This window comes from Bubalus kerabau, chromosome 12, assembly GCF_029407905.1.
Source record: "Bubalus kerabau isolate K-KA32 ecotype Philippines breed swamp buffalo chromosome 12, PCC_UOA_SB_1v2, whole genome shotgun sequence".
Classification (NCBI taxonomy): domain Eukaryota; kingdom Metazoa; phylum Chordata; class Mammalia; order Artiodactyla; family Bovidae; genus Bubalus; species Bubalus kerabau.
The window spans coordinates 52,312,484-52,325,602 of record NC_073635.1 but is presented as its reverse complement, the minus strand read 5'-3'; positions in this window follow the sequence as shown (position 1 = coordinate 52,325,602).

Here is a 13,119-nt window from a genome sequence, read left to right as displayed (position 1 = left end):
TTCTTGGGAGTGGTCTCAGACCTTCGTAACCCGAGTTAATGAGCACTTCTTTATAGGATCCCCTTCTCTGGACCTAAGTGGATTTGAATAGAAATCACATATGTGAAACAATATTTCTCTTGTCACACGGGGTAGTTCTGAGTGCTTTCCTAACCACCACTGTCATGGGCCTGTGCATGCTGATTGAAGTCGTGGGTCACCACACTATGTCCCTGGACTTCTTTCTCTCTCACTCCAAGGACAAGAAATCTCTCCATACTTGCTCTAAGTTTTTGCTGCTTTGAGTATTTCCCAAATAAACTGTCTATATTGGCAGAGTTTTCTGCTGACTCTAGTGGATACAAGTCTGGAATTTAAATTTGATATCTTCAGCCATCTTAAACTTTTTTTTTCCCTTTCTTCCAGGGCAGACCATGGTCATTTTTAAAAAAGTGCTCTGAAAACTGTGGCGTGCTGCTTTGAGGGAAAACCAATTACAAAGGGGCAGCCTATCCTCTCATATAATGTCCATTAAACAGTTTTACTTTCTCAGTCTTGGAATTCAATTCTGATTCTCCTGGAGAAGGGTTTGCTTTTCTCCTTTACAAGGTCTCAAGCTTTTCCTCTGCCTTTTCCTCCTTCCTGGATTTCTCCTCCTTCCTACTGGAATGGTGGTAGTTTTCCCAGGATTACAAAGATGCAGGTGGTAGTCCCAAGTTTCTGCTATTCTCCCTCCAGAAACTGTTTTACCCCTGCCTCTCATGTAGGCGTTTCAGTATCTTGTGAATGCAGAAACAAGACAGCCATGTGTTTCTGAGCTCTGATCAGCAGCTGTTGTCTGGAGGTGACAGATGAGGAAGGGGACCTGGAGTGTAGCAGGCTTTCAGACACTCCTTCTGTGTGTGGTTCTCTGCCCAGCTTTTGAGACAACTATTCCCCTCCCAGTGCCTGAGTCTCTGGATTTTTGTGAAATGAAGTGACTTGCTTCATTCCCTTCTTCCTCCCTTTCCAGTGCTCATTGGGAGCACTTGTTTAGCTTTTGGTAACTTGAATACTTTTCCATCTTCCAAAATGTCTTGACACTGCTCATTAATGTATTTATTAAAATATTTTAATGTATGTGTGTATTTGGCTGTGCCGGGTCTTAGTCGCAGTGTGTAGGATCTTTAGTTGCAGCATTCGCACTCATAGTTGCAGCCTGTGGGGTCTACTTCCCTGACCTGGGCCCCCCGCTCTGGGAGCACACAGTCTTAGCCCCTGGGCCACCAGGGATGTCCCAACACTGCTTTTTTACTACTATCTCTTACATTCTCTTAGTCCTTGTGAATCTTCTTTTCGAATGCATTATTAATTTTTATTAAACTTCAAAAGTACATAAATGCTTAACATTAATTTTCATGCATTTTGTGCCTAAGTTATTTAATAGTATATAAAATCAATTAACATATTATTTACTATCACAGCCATAAAGTTGATGATAAAAAGACATATCACTATGAAGAAATATTGAATAGATATAATGAATCTTCTTAAAAGTAAAATGAAAATAAATACACCCTCAGATGTAACTTATATAAAACTTGATACTGCAGGGGTGGGTTTAAATCTTGATTTGATATCTTCTCTTATTTTAGTGGGTTTTGCAAGGGAGTTATGTTCACATTCCATCTGCCATGTTAGCCTGAAGTCTTCAGACTTTTTAGATTTTTATGAACATATATAAACTTGTTCTGCTGTTATTTTCTTCTTTAGGAAGTCTGTCTGGCTTTTTAAAAAGTCACTTAATAAATTATTTCAAAAGAAAAAGGAGTTGAAACTGTAGAGTTTAGAATTTTAAAACAAAATTTTTTTTATCTCTGAGAATTTGAGTAACTCTGAAAAGAATAGCAACAAAATGTAAACACCCCTGGGCACATCTAACATTTGATTATACACAGTTTTTGTTCAAGAGAGTGGATTTTCTTTTCTTATTGATATTAGCACTCTCATTAACACAGAGCTCATATTCATTATTCTCATCTTGATCACCCACTTTACCATTCTTGTGAGGAGCAAAAGAGTTTTTCTGAAACACAGGAAGTAGCTCTCACGGCTTCTTTTCCGTGAACTTGATGTTGGCCATGATAGGGACAATATAAACAGTGTTTGTCTTTTAACATATTAAGGATGTGACATTATATTGAAGTCCTACCTAAGTTTTCACAAGGGCAAATATTATATATATATATATATATATATATATATATATAAACTGGATTGTAACACCTTGTGTTTTGCAAATTGCTTATTTCTCTTTGTAGATTATGAACCCCTTCACATCAGTAAAGAACTAACTCATTCTTTTTTTTTTCTAAGATAGCTTTTCAAATGGTTTGCTATTCAAAACAATGTTGTAATAAGCATGCCTTAATATACGTTTTTGCTCATCTGTTTATGTATTTCTGTTAGATATTTTTTCTGGAGTAGAATTACGAGTCACATGACTAGCACCCATTATATTTTGATAGATAAGGCCAGATTGCCCTTAAAAAACTATCAATTTATACTTTGCATTTTTAGAATATTAATTATTTCATCCTTTCTTCAAAACTATATTTATTTTCTCGTCTGGATCTTTGCTTATCTGATAAGCAAGACAATATGGTCTTTGTTCACACTCTTGATTATCAGTGTGACCATGTTGCTATTCACTGCACCTCCAGTCTCCATACACAAGCCAATACTTTCCTCCCATTTCTGATGGTAGAAGAGTGAAGTCAGCCCTAAGGTTTGCAAGAAATCTGGATGTTTGTTCATTAAAGGGAATTGTCATTGAGAACACGGATGACCCCAAAGGCGTAAATCTTGTTTACCTCCTGATTCTGTCACTTTGGTAGTATTTTAGAAATATGCCAGTTCAGGACACAAATGCTCTCTCCCTGGTTCTCTCTGAGAAGAGTTTGAACTCTAATAATTGTCTCTAGCTAGAGGGAACCACACTTCTTTGACTTCCTTTCCTGTGCTTTAGTGCAATCTTTGGGAGTTTCTTTCTGTGTCACTTCCTTGTGATAGTCACTAGAGATATATTTTGATTCTTTCATTTTAGGCTTTTGAAGAGTTTGTACTCTTGACTGCTTTTCTCCCTCATGGGATGTGGCCATGGGATGCTTCCTTTTTGCCTAAAGCCCTGTGAGAAGGGTTCTAAGGAAGAAAGAGTGGCCTGATGCCCAAGAAAGGGAAGCAAACTGGCTAAAATTGCCAGTGTCTTCAGATGAGAGCAAGGAAGTGAATTGGATGCCTAGTATTAATCTCTTCACATTCTTTAAGTTTCACCTCTTACTTTAGCCATTCAGGTGTCAGTCTATTTTGGGAAGTGAGAATTGACTATATCTTACCTTGAACCTCTTGCTTCCTGTGCTGTGGTTTTTCTGAGGCTGTGGTGAATGTTGTAGGACATTGTAGGACCCCACTTCACACTAATGCATGAGCTTCTGGACTTATGGGGGAGTTTACACCCAAGGCACAACCTTGATCGATAAGGGATGGGTGCCGCCAGAGGAGGCAATGGCACCCCACTCCAGTACTCTTGCCTGGAAAATCCCATGGACAGAGGAGCCTGGTAGGCTGCAGTCCATGGGGTCGCTAAGAGTCGGACACGACTGAGTGATTTCGCTTTCACTTTTCACTTTCATGCATTGGAGAAGGAAATGGCAACCCACTCCAGTGTTCTTGCCTGGAAAATCCCAGAGAGGGCAGAGCCTGGTGGGCTGCCGTCTATGGGGTTGCACAGAGTCGGACACGACTGAAGCGACAGCAGCAGCCGCAGCAGCTGCTGCCAGAGAACTCTGTCTTCCTTTCTTCCCCTAGCTGGGTGGCCTGAGATGGATTTCATGACTACTTAGAAGGTTCTACCAGAATGAATTGACATAGGAGTGGCCAGTGCATCTGCGGTAGGTTGAAAAATGATACCCCAAAGATAATCATGTTCTTACCCTGGAACCTGTAAATATGTTATCTTATGGCATAAGGGAATTTTCAGATATGAATGCATTGAGGATTTTGAGGTGAGTAGGTTATCTTGAGTTATCTGGATGGACCAAATGTAATCAAAAGAGACTTTGTAAGAAGGAGGCAGTAGGGGACTTCCCTGGTGGTCCAGTGTTAAGACTGTGCTTCCACAGCATGGGCATGGATTCAATCTCTGGTCGGGGAACTAAGATCCTGCATGCTGCATGGTGTAGCCAAAAGTAAAAATAAAAAAGAAGGAAGCAGTAGAATTAGAGATAATAGAAAGTATAATGATGGATACAAGAGGCTGGAGTTTTGTGGAAAAGGGGTTGTGGAGCTAAGGAATACTGGCAGCATCTAAGTAGAATCTGAAAAAAATAAAACAAAATAAAAAACCCAAGGGAATGGATTCTGCTTTCAGAAGCTCCAAAATAAACCAGCACTGTCAGCACCTTGATTTTAGCCTGTAAGACCCACTTCAGACATCTGACTTCACGGCTATGAGATAATAAATTTCATTGTTTTAAGATACAGCAGTAATAGAAAACTAATAGAGCATCTGTGTTTAATTCCCTCATCCCTTACTCTGTTCCTTGGGATCATATTCCCATATTAATTGCTTATACAGACACCTGTGTCTCAGAGTCTGCTTTTAGGGGAACCCAGGCTAAAACAGGAAGTAATTAGACTTTCTCTGACAGTTCTTACAGTTTGTTTTCTTAAAAATCAGATTTGCTTGGTCTGTCTTAAATCCCATCAAAGATGGCCATTGGCCAAGGAAAGAAAGGAAAGGAGGGCAAGGAGGTCTCAACTGAAAGATACTAAAGTATCTTCAAGGATCAGAAGGAGGCAGGAACTGCAAGTGCCTACCCAGAGTACACGTCCATGTCTGGGAATTGAAGATGAGGTCCCAGTACTGGGGGAGACAATGTGTGTGTGTGTGTGTGTTGGAGAGCATCATCAGGGTCTAACTAGGAAAACAGATAAAAAATACCTTCTTGTATTTCCAGTGAATGAAACTTAATGTGGGGAGTTGTCTATGTGGGTGACAGAGGAGCTGAGAACCAGACAGGGGCTGGAGAGGTGAGCCAGAAATTGGAAAGAGCAGGAAACCACTACATCCTTAGGGTGGAGAACAGTGAGGAATGGTGCTATTGCAGTCCATGGGCTGGGACCAGCAGAAAGAAGGTGGCATCAGAGTGGGGCTCTTTGCTAGGACTGACTCTCTGAGGAAGCACAGCCATTTATTTCTGAAGAGGACATTGGAAGTCAAGTGACATGAGGAGAATTATCCTGGCTTCTCTCCCCAGCCCCTTTCTGGTCCCCATTTAGTGCCCTAATTGGCCAAACCCAAAGAAGCCAGCTTGCTGAAATCCAGGACAGGTGGGATAAGAATGAATTTGACAGCAAACAGACCTGGGGCTGGCCTAGAGCATCCTGCCAAAGAGTCTATGAAGAGACACCCATGAGAGAAAGAATCCATTTTACACGCCAGCCAATCTCTGTGGAAACAAATTTCAGATTGGTGCCAATTGGGCAAAATTTTTTCTTTCCTTGTCTCTTCTTCCTTTCCATGCTCTAAGCCCTGAGGGATCAGAAACTGTGGCCATTAAGTAGGACAGGTTTCTGGAGATGCTGATGGAATAAAGAAGGAAGAATCTACCTTTCCTTTTCCACTACTGGTTTCCCACCTATCATGGGTTAGAGCTATGGAAGGTAGAAGTTTTTACTCTGAATGAAGATTAAGTTTTTGGTTATTACATAAAACACACCTCAATTACTAAGACAAGTCTATTTTAGGCAGTACTGGCATAACTGGAGGATATTATTTGAGGAAAGTTAGATAACCTATTGGAGAAGGCAGTGGCACCCCACTCCAGTACTCTTGCCTGGAAAATCCCATGGATGGAGGAGCCTGGTAGGCTGCAGTCCACAGGGTCACACAGAGTCGGACACGACTGAAGTGACTTAGCAGCAGCAGCAGCAGCAGATAACCTATGGTGCATGAGTGCTAAGTCACTTCAGTCACGTCCAACTCTATGTGACCCTAGGGACTGTAGTCTGCCAAGCTCCTCTGTCCACAGGGATTCTCCAGGCAATAATATTGAAGTGGGTGGCCATGCCCTCCTCCAGGGGATCTTCCTGACCCAGGGATTGAACCTACACCTCTTATGTCTCCTGTATTGGCAGGCAGGTTCTTTACCACTAACACCACCTGGATAACCTATGGGGCCTACCCTAATTGTGAAAGAAGAACACAATTTATTTGAACCTTTCTCATTCCATCTGTGGCTAGGAAACTTTATGAACTGGTCTCTTTGAATCTTTTCTTACTTGGTTAGAGGTCACAAGAAAGATTCCACACTCCTCCCTTTACACTCACTGGTGGGTTAGGGGCCAATGATTGTGTAACTGTTTTTGTTTTTATTTTTGTTTTAACTACCTCCACTGTAGGAAGTCAAGTGTGGGAATGACTGGCATCCATAATTTTGAAGCTTCAGCCAAAACTTAGATGTAACATTTTCTTTTTAAAATTTATTCATTTTTAATTCGAGGATAATTGCTCTTGAGTATTGCATTGGTTTCTACCAAACATCAACATGAATCAGTCATGGAAATGTTTGCCCATGTCCCCTCCCACTTGACTCTTTTACCATTCTTTATATCCATACTTGAAATAATTATGTTTTTAGTTTCAGCAGGGAAAAAAAAGGAGTGTATGAGATGTGTTCAGTTATGGAGGTATAAGGAAAACTCTATTGCTATACAAATTGCCTTCGGTGATTGTTGAAATTCATATTCCTTGTACATGGACACTTGTCTGGGATGATGAAGAACTCTTGTATAAGGCACCTCTGCTCCACAAACAAATAACATAATCTTAGATGAGCATTGGAACAAGTCAGCTTGAAATCAGAGTTGCGAGCCAATGGGAAATATGGTGTGCAGCAAAGAAATATGTTTTCTGAAGTCCCCTCTGATTTTGGAACAGAAACTTTCATAAGCCCATGACTGAAAGTGTATCACAGCAAAGGATGGACATGGAAAGGCCCCAGTTACAGACATACAGGAGCTGAAACTACTGAAGAGTAGTTTTCTCTTCTTCCTGAAGAGAAAATGCTGTCCAATCTTAGATGAAAAGTATGGAGGCCTGGGACATATTAGGAGGGTCTTTGAAAGAAGAGAGCTTACCCCATTATCAGGAAAGGAAGAAATTTTCAAGCTAGGAATTGGGATACTAAAGCAGACTCGGGAAACCCGAGGGAGGGAGTGGGAGGGGGCATGAGAAAGGATCCAGAAAGTGAAGATAAAATCTACACAGAGTAGGTGACCACGCCTCAGAGACTCAATGACTTTGGGGAGGAGAAAGGAATGGCAGGAGACTGTGTTGGTGTTTACCCCAGTACTTTTCTCTGCCCTTAAACAAGAGCAGCTGCTCACTCTCCTTGAGCAAGCACTACCTGAAGCCTGTCGGCTCTCAAGGGAAGCCATGCCTGTGTCTGAGGCTGGGCAATCTGGGTGCGGTGGGGTGGCTGTGGTCAGTGATGCTGGAAGAAAGGAGAGTGTCTAGAAAAACAAATGGTGATTCTCCAGTAGAAAGATGTGAGCACTTCAATAGATTTGCATCCAATAAACATGTTGTTGGGTAGCCTCTTGTTCTGAAGAAACAGATTCCAGTTGTTAACTTTATCCCACTTTCTGGGAAGAGCAGGTTGTATGCAGTACACTCAGATGCCAGCAAATGTCACTTCTAGGAATGCAAAGCTAGTCAAGCTAGCCAAGGAGATAAACGAAGCAAGATGACACACATGTACACAATTGCCAGGGAAGGAAATGGATGCAGAGCCCTCAGGAGATGGGAGTAGTGTGGTCAGTGGTGGTGCAAGAGGATTATGCATGGACTGTGACGTGTGAGAAGGATTATGTGTGACTGTGACATGTCATGCATGGGCCATGTGATGAAAGGGAAAGATTTGGAAGGACCCCACAACAAAGAGCAGAGGAGACTTGAGACGGCCAGCTCCGGCCACATGCACGCTATTGAGGGCATGGCGGTGCATCAGCACCCGTGCATTCCTGTTCATGTGGCCAGCATCACACCTGATGCAGAGCAGCTACAGCAACTGTGTGGGTATTTGCTAAGAGCTGATGTGATGGGAAAAATTGATGCCTGTTCAGCTCCATCTGAAACCCTCAGTATGGATCTCCCCCTCGTAGTGACCCAGAAAACTTAGTGGTTCTAATGTCACTCCCAATGCCATCTAGAGAATACATCCAAAACCAGAAATTTAGGTGCTTGACAAACAGTGGGATATGGGACATGGGACAGGAAAACCCTCCTGCCTTTACTTGGTGTGACCAAAGAGAAACAACTTGAGATTCTTTCTCAGAGCTGGACATGTGGAAACATGGCCACGTGTACCATCTCTGTTATGTGAGCAACAAAAACATGTTTTCTAAAGCTATCTCCCTATTCCTACTTCCTTCTTGAAAGGAAGACTATGACAAACTTAGACAGTGTATTAAAAATCAAAGACATCACTCTGCTGACAAAGGTCTGTGTAGTCAAAGCTATGGTTTTTCCAGTAGTCATGTATGAATGTGAGAGTTGGACCATAAAGAAGGCTGAACACCGAAGAATTGATGCTTTTGAACTGTGGTGTTGGAGAAGACTCTTGCGAGTCCCTTGAATGGCAAGGAGATCAAACCAGTCAATCCTAAGGGAAATCAATCCTGAATACTCATTGGAAGGACTAATGCTAAAGCTGGAACTTCAATACTTTGGCCATCGGATGTGAAGAAACTGACTCATTGGAAAAGACCCTGATGCTGAGAAAGATTGAAGGCAGGAGGAGAAGGGGGCGGCAGAGGATGAGGTGGCTGGATGGCATCACTGACTCAATGGAAATGAACTGGGGTGAACTCCAGGAGATGATGAGGGACAGGGAAGCCTGGTGTGCTGCAGTCCATGGGGTCACAAAGAGTAGAGCACAACTTAGTGACTGAACAACTCCCTACCCCGTAACTCACGTTGCTATTAAAAAGAAAAAAACAAAACAAAACAAGTAATATTCTACTTCAATTTTGATTTCTAAAGAAGACCCAAAATATGGGTGTCACCAAGACTTTTATCAGTTTCTTTGCTCTTTGACATTATAGCACACACTATCTCCATAATCTCAGTATCAGCAAATGTTATCTAGATGTTTATAGGTGGTGCTGAAACCCTAGCTTTCCATTCTCTTACCCTGACTTGAACTATGGTTAGTAATTAGTCTCTGAAAGATCAGATGCATTGCTTCTAGAGAAAGTGTGTCCTAATTTGAGTGATTCAGAAGTACAGGCAGAAAAAGTCAAAGGTTATTTTGTAATTCATAGCAATTTATGAATATTTAATACTACATTGGACATAGATTTCCTTTGTTGTTTTAAAAACATTTTCATACACAAGTCTAGAAATGCATTTGGCTCATCTCTGGAAAACAGACACTGAAGAATTTAGAGCAGATAGCTAGGCAGTTGTTGAATTTAAGTCCTGTCATAATCTGGGGAGAGGAAAGGCCTATCTCCAGCATGATCTGATACAGAAAAAGAGGTAAGGGGGGATCTCTTCTGAGTGATTCCACTGAGGGCTCACTCTCTTTGTCTATATTTGTGAGTCATATGATTCACTAGGCTGGTAGTGAAATCATTAGGAAAATGCTGTGCTTGGAAAATTCTCTATATCAGCTTATTTTTGTTGTTCAAATAGATAAAGCAATTAAGCTGCTATTAGAGGTAACTGGCTTTCCAATTTCAATTTGTCAAAAGTAATTTCTTTCATGTTATACAAACATACATATAAGTATAAACCTGCCAAAAGTATTTTAAATAATTAAAAAATTAGCTAATCATTTTTGAAATTATTTTAAAACTAAAAGTCCCCTAGAAGTGACTACAAACTTGCAAATTAGATCTTAAAGAGGGTTTAAAAAAAAATCTCAGTAAGGTCTCAAACCACAAGAGACAATTTTTTTTTAATTCCAAAATTCATCTGGCTTGTATAAGCATTTGAAAAAAAAATTTTCTTTTGGGGATTTCCATATAAGACACTATTATTCTCATATTGCATTTTGCATGTATTTTTAGACACAGTATGGCAGCTTTGATGAAGTATGAAAGGAACTAAATATTTTTAAACTTTTCATGAAAAATTTTTTGAGGGGGGAAATGAAGGGAATTTTTAAGTCTGCTTTTAGATTTCTCTCAAAAGTAGATCCAAGATAAAAGGGAGAATTGAGCATAACTAGGAACTCAGATAGTTTACGCCCTGTTAATTTAATGCTAACTTACCTTCCACAGCGGGGTCAGCACCTGTCTTCCCATGTTCTCTGGTGGATCAGATGCCAGAGACCCAGGTTTGATCCCTGGGTTCAGAAGATGCCCTGGAGAAGGGAATGGCAACCCACTCCAGTATTATTGCCTGGAGAATTCCATGAACAGAGGAGCCTGGTGGACTATAGTCTGTGGGGTCGCTAAGAGTCAGACACAGTTGAGTGACTAACACTTCCCACATTAGGGCACACTGATTGCAAGCAATAGATACTGATTCTTTCTCACTTAAGCATATAAGGATTTTGTAGGAAGGATTCTGGAGCTCTTACACATTCCAAGGAACTGTGGAATCCCCAGGCCTATGGAAGGACAGGAGCTGGAACAAGTCCAGGGGTTTGTCAGGAATCCACTGACCATCTCACAGTGCCCTTGGAAAAACTCAGCCCTAATGGCTTCCATCTGTTTTTCCTGCCATTGTAGATAGATGGAGCCTCCCAGGAAAGACAATCCAATTAGTCTGGCCTAGATCACATGCCCTTTTTCCAGTGTCCATGGGACCAAAAGAATGGGAAGGGGTTTGGTTTTTCAAATGGAAAGCAGAAGTTGTTGACAGGACACATGGGAAGGGAGGCTAGCCCAGCGTGCTCAGTTCATTTCAGTCACTCAGTCGTGTTCGACTCTTTGCAACCCCATGAATTGCAGCATGCCAGGCCTCCCTGTCCATCACCAACTCCCGGAGTTCACTCAGACTCATGTCCATCGAGTCAAAGATGCCATCCAGCCATCTCATCCTCTGTCGTCCCCTTCTCCTCCTGCCCCCAATCCCTCCCAGCATCAGAGTCTTTCCCAATGAGTCAACTCTTCGCAGGAGGTGGCCAAAGTACTGGAGTTTCAGCTTCAGCATCATTCCCTCCAAAGAAATCCCAGGGCTGATCTCCTTCAGAATGGACTGGTTGGATCTCCTTGCAGTCCAAGGGACTCTCAAGAGTCTTCTCCAACACCACAGTTCAAAAGCATCAATTCTTCGGTGCTCAGCCTTCTTCACAGTCCAACTCTCATATCCATACATGACCACTGGAAAAACCATAGCCTTGACTAGACGAACCTTTGTTGGCAAAGTAATGTCTCTGCTTTTCAATATGCTATCTAGGTGGTTCATAACTTTCCTTCCAAGGAGTAAGCGTCTTTTAATTTCATAGCTGAAGTCTCCATCTGCAGTGATTTTGGAGCCCAGAAAAATAAAGTCTGACACTGTTTCCACCGTTTCCCCATCTATTTCCCATGAAGTGGTGGGACCGGATGCCATGATCTTCGTTTTCTGAATGTTGAGCTTTAAGCCAACTTTTTCACTCTTCACTTTCAGTTTCATCAAGAAGCTTTTGAGTTCCTCTTCACTTTCTGCCATAAGGGTGGTGTCATCTGCATATCTGAGGTTATTGGTTTTTCCCCCCGGAATCTTGATCTCACAGGAGATATGGGTTCAATTCCTGGGTCAAGAAGATCCCCTAGAGGAGGGCATGGCAATCCACTACAATATTCTTGCCTGAAGAATCCCATGGACAGAGGAGCCTGGTGGGCTACAGTCTATAGGGTTGTAAAGAGTTGGACACGACGGAAGCAACTACACACGCACCCTTAAGCCATATCACCTAACATGATGTCAACACGATTGCAGGTACAAAGACAATGTTCAGATTAAAAATCTGATTCTTTGCCATGCTTTCTGTGTTCTTCTGATGTTTTTGTGTAGATTCTCAGTTGAACATTCTGAAAGGAAAGGCGCTGAGCTGAAGGAAAGGCATTGATTACGAAAGCTGGGTGGTCAAAGACTGCTATGATGTCTCTTTCTTCTTTCTTAGACAGACATCCCTCATTGTTAGAAGAATTTAAAGAGAAACGAATCCAATCTACTTTCTATTTATTTCGCACCATAATTATAATAATAACGCACTCTATAATTCATGCAGATTATCTGCAACTCTTAATAAGAGGAACTGGAAAGCAGTTCAATCAACGTTCTATATATACTTACCTTGACACTGGGAATTACCATGCATTTAAGTGTAATGACATAAACTGCTCCCGTCTGATTATAGCAGTATAATGAGATGGCTTCTATATCTGACATGCATTTAACTAAAAGAATGTGTCAATGATAGGGACATAGGAAATGACTTAGATGATAAATGTTAAACATTGACATTACAAACAAATTTATTTTTATACATTTCCCATCTTTTCTCCATTCTATCCAGAGTTCTGAGGTTCTTGTCTTATGTAGAGAATAGTCTTGCAAAATAGTTATATTTCTTTTAGAAGTCCCCATGATTTCACTGATTTATAGGCAGAGGTAGATTTGCTTTGAAGCAAATGAAACTTAAGTTTCAGTATCCTTCACTTATCTGGGCTCCTTCCTAGCCCCTGTTTTCAACTTTGTATTTTTGTGGAATTGTTTTCCTTAAAAGATAATTCCTCCAATTTTTATCACTTTAGGCCCCAGAAACCCTGAGTCTACCCTGCTTTTAGATTTTATGTATCTAACCAACCCAATGTTAGCCACCCCCTCAACCACACCCTGATTCTGTTTCAGGCTGCATCAACCCAGATTTGGATCACTGTACAGTCAATAGCTTTGTCAAGAAACCCAATAACATCAAGAATTTTTGTTAGTGTATTTTTTGGATAATGTTTACTGAAGATATGGACTGGAGGAACATGGAGGGAGGATTGAGTAGGAATAGGTGTCCTATATTATGTAACATAGAGCCCCCTGGTGGCTTTGACAATAAAGAATCTTCCTGCAATGCAGGAGACCTGGGTTCCATCCTGGGTTGGAAA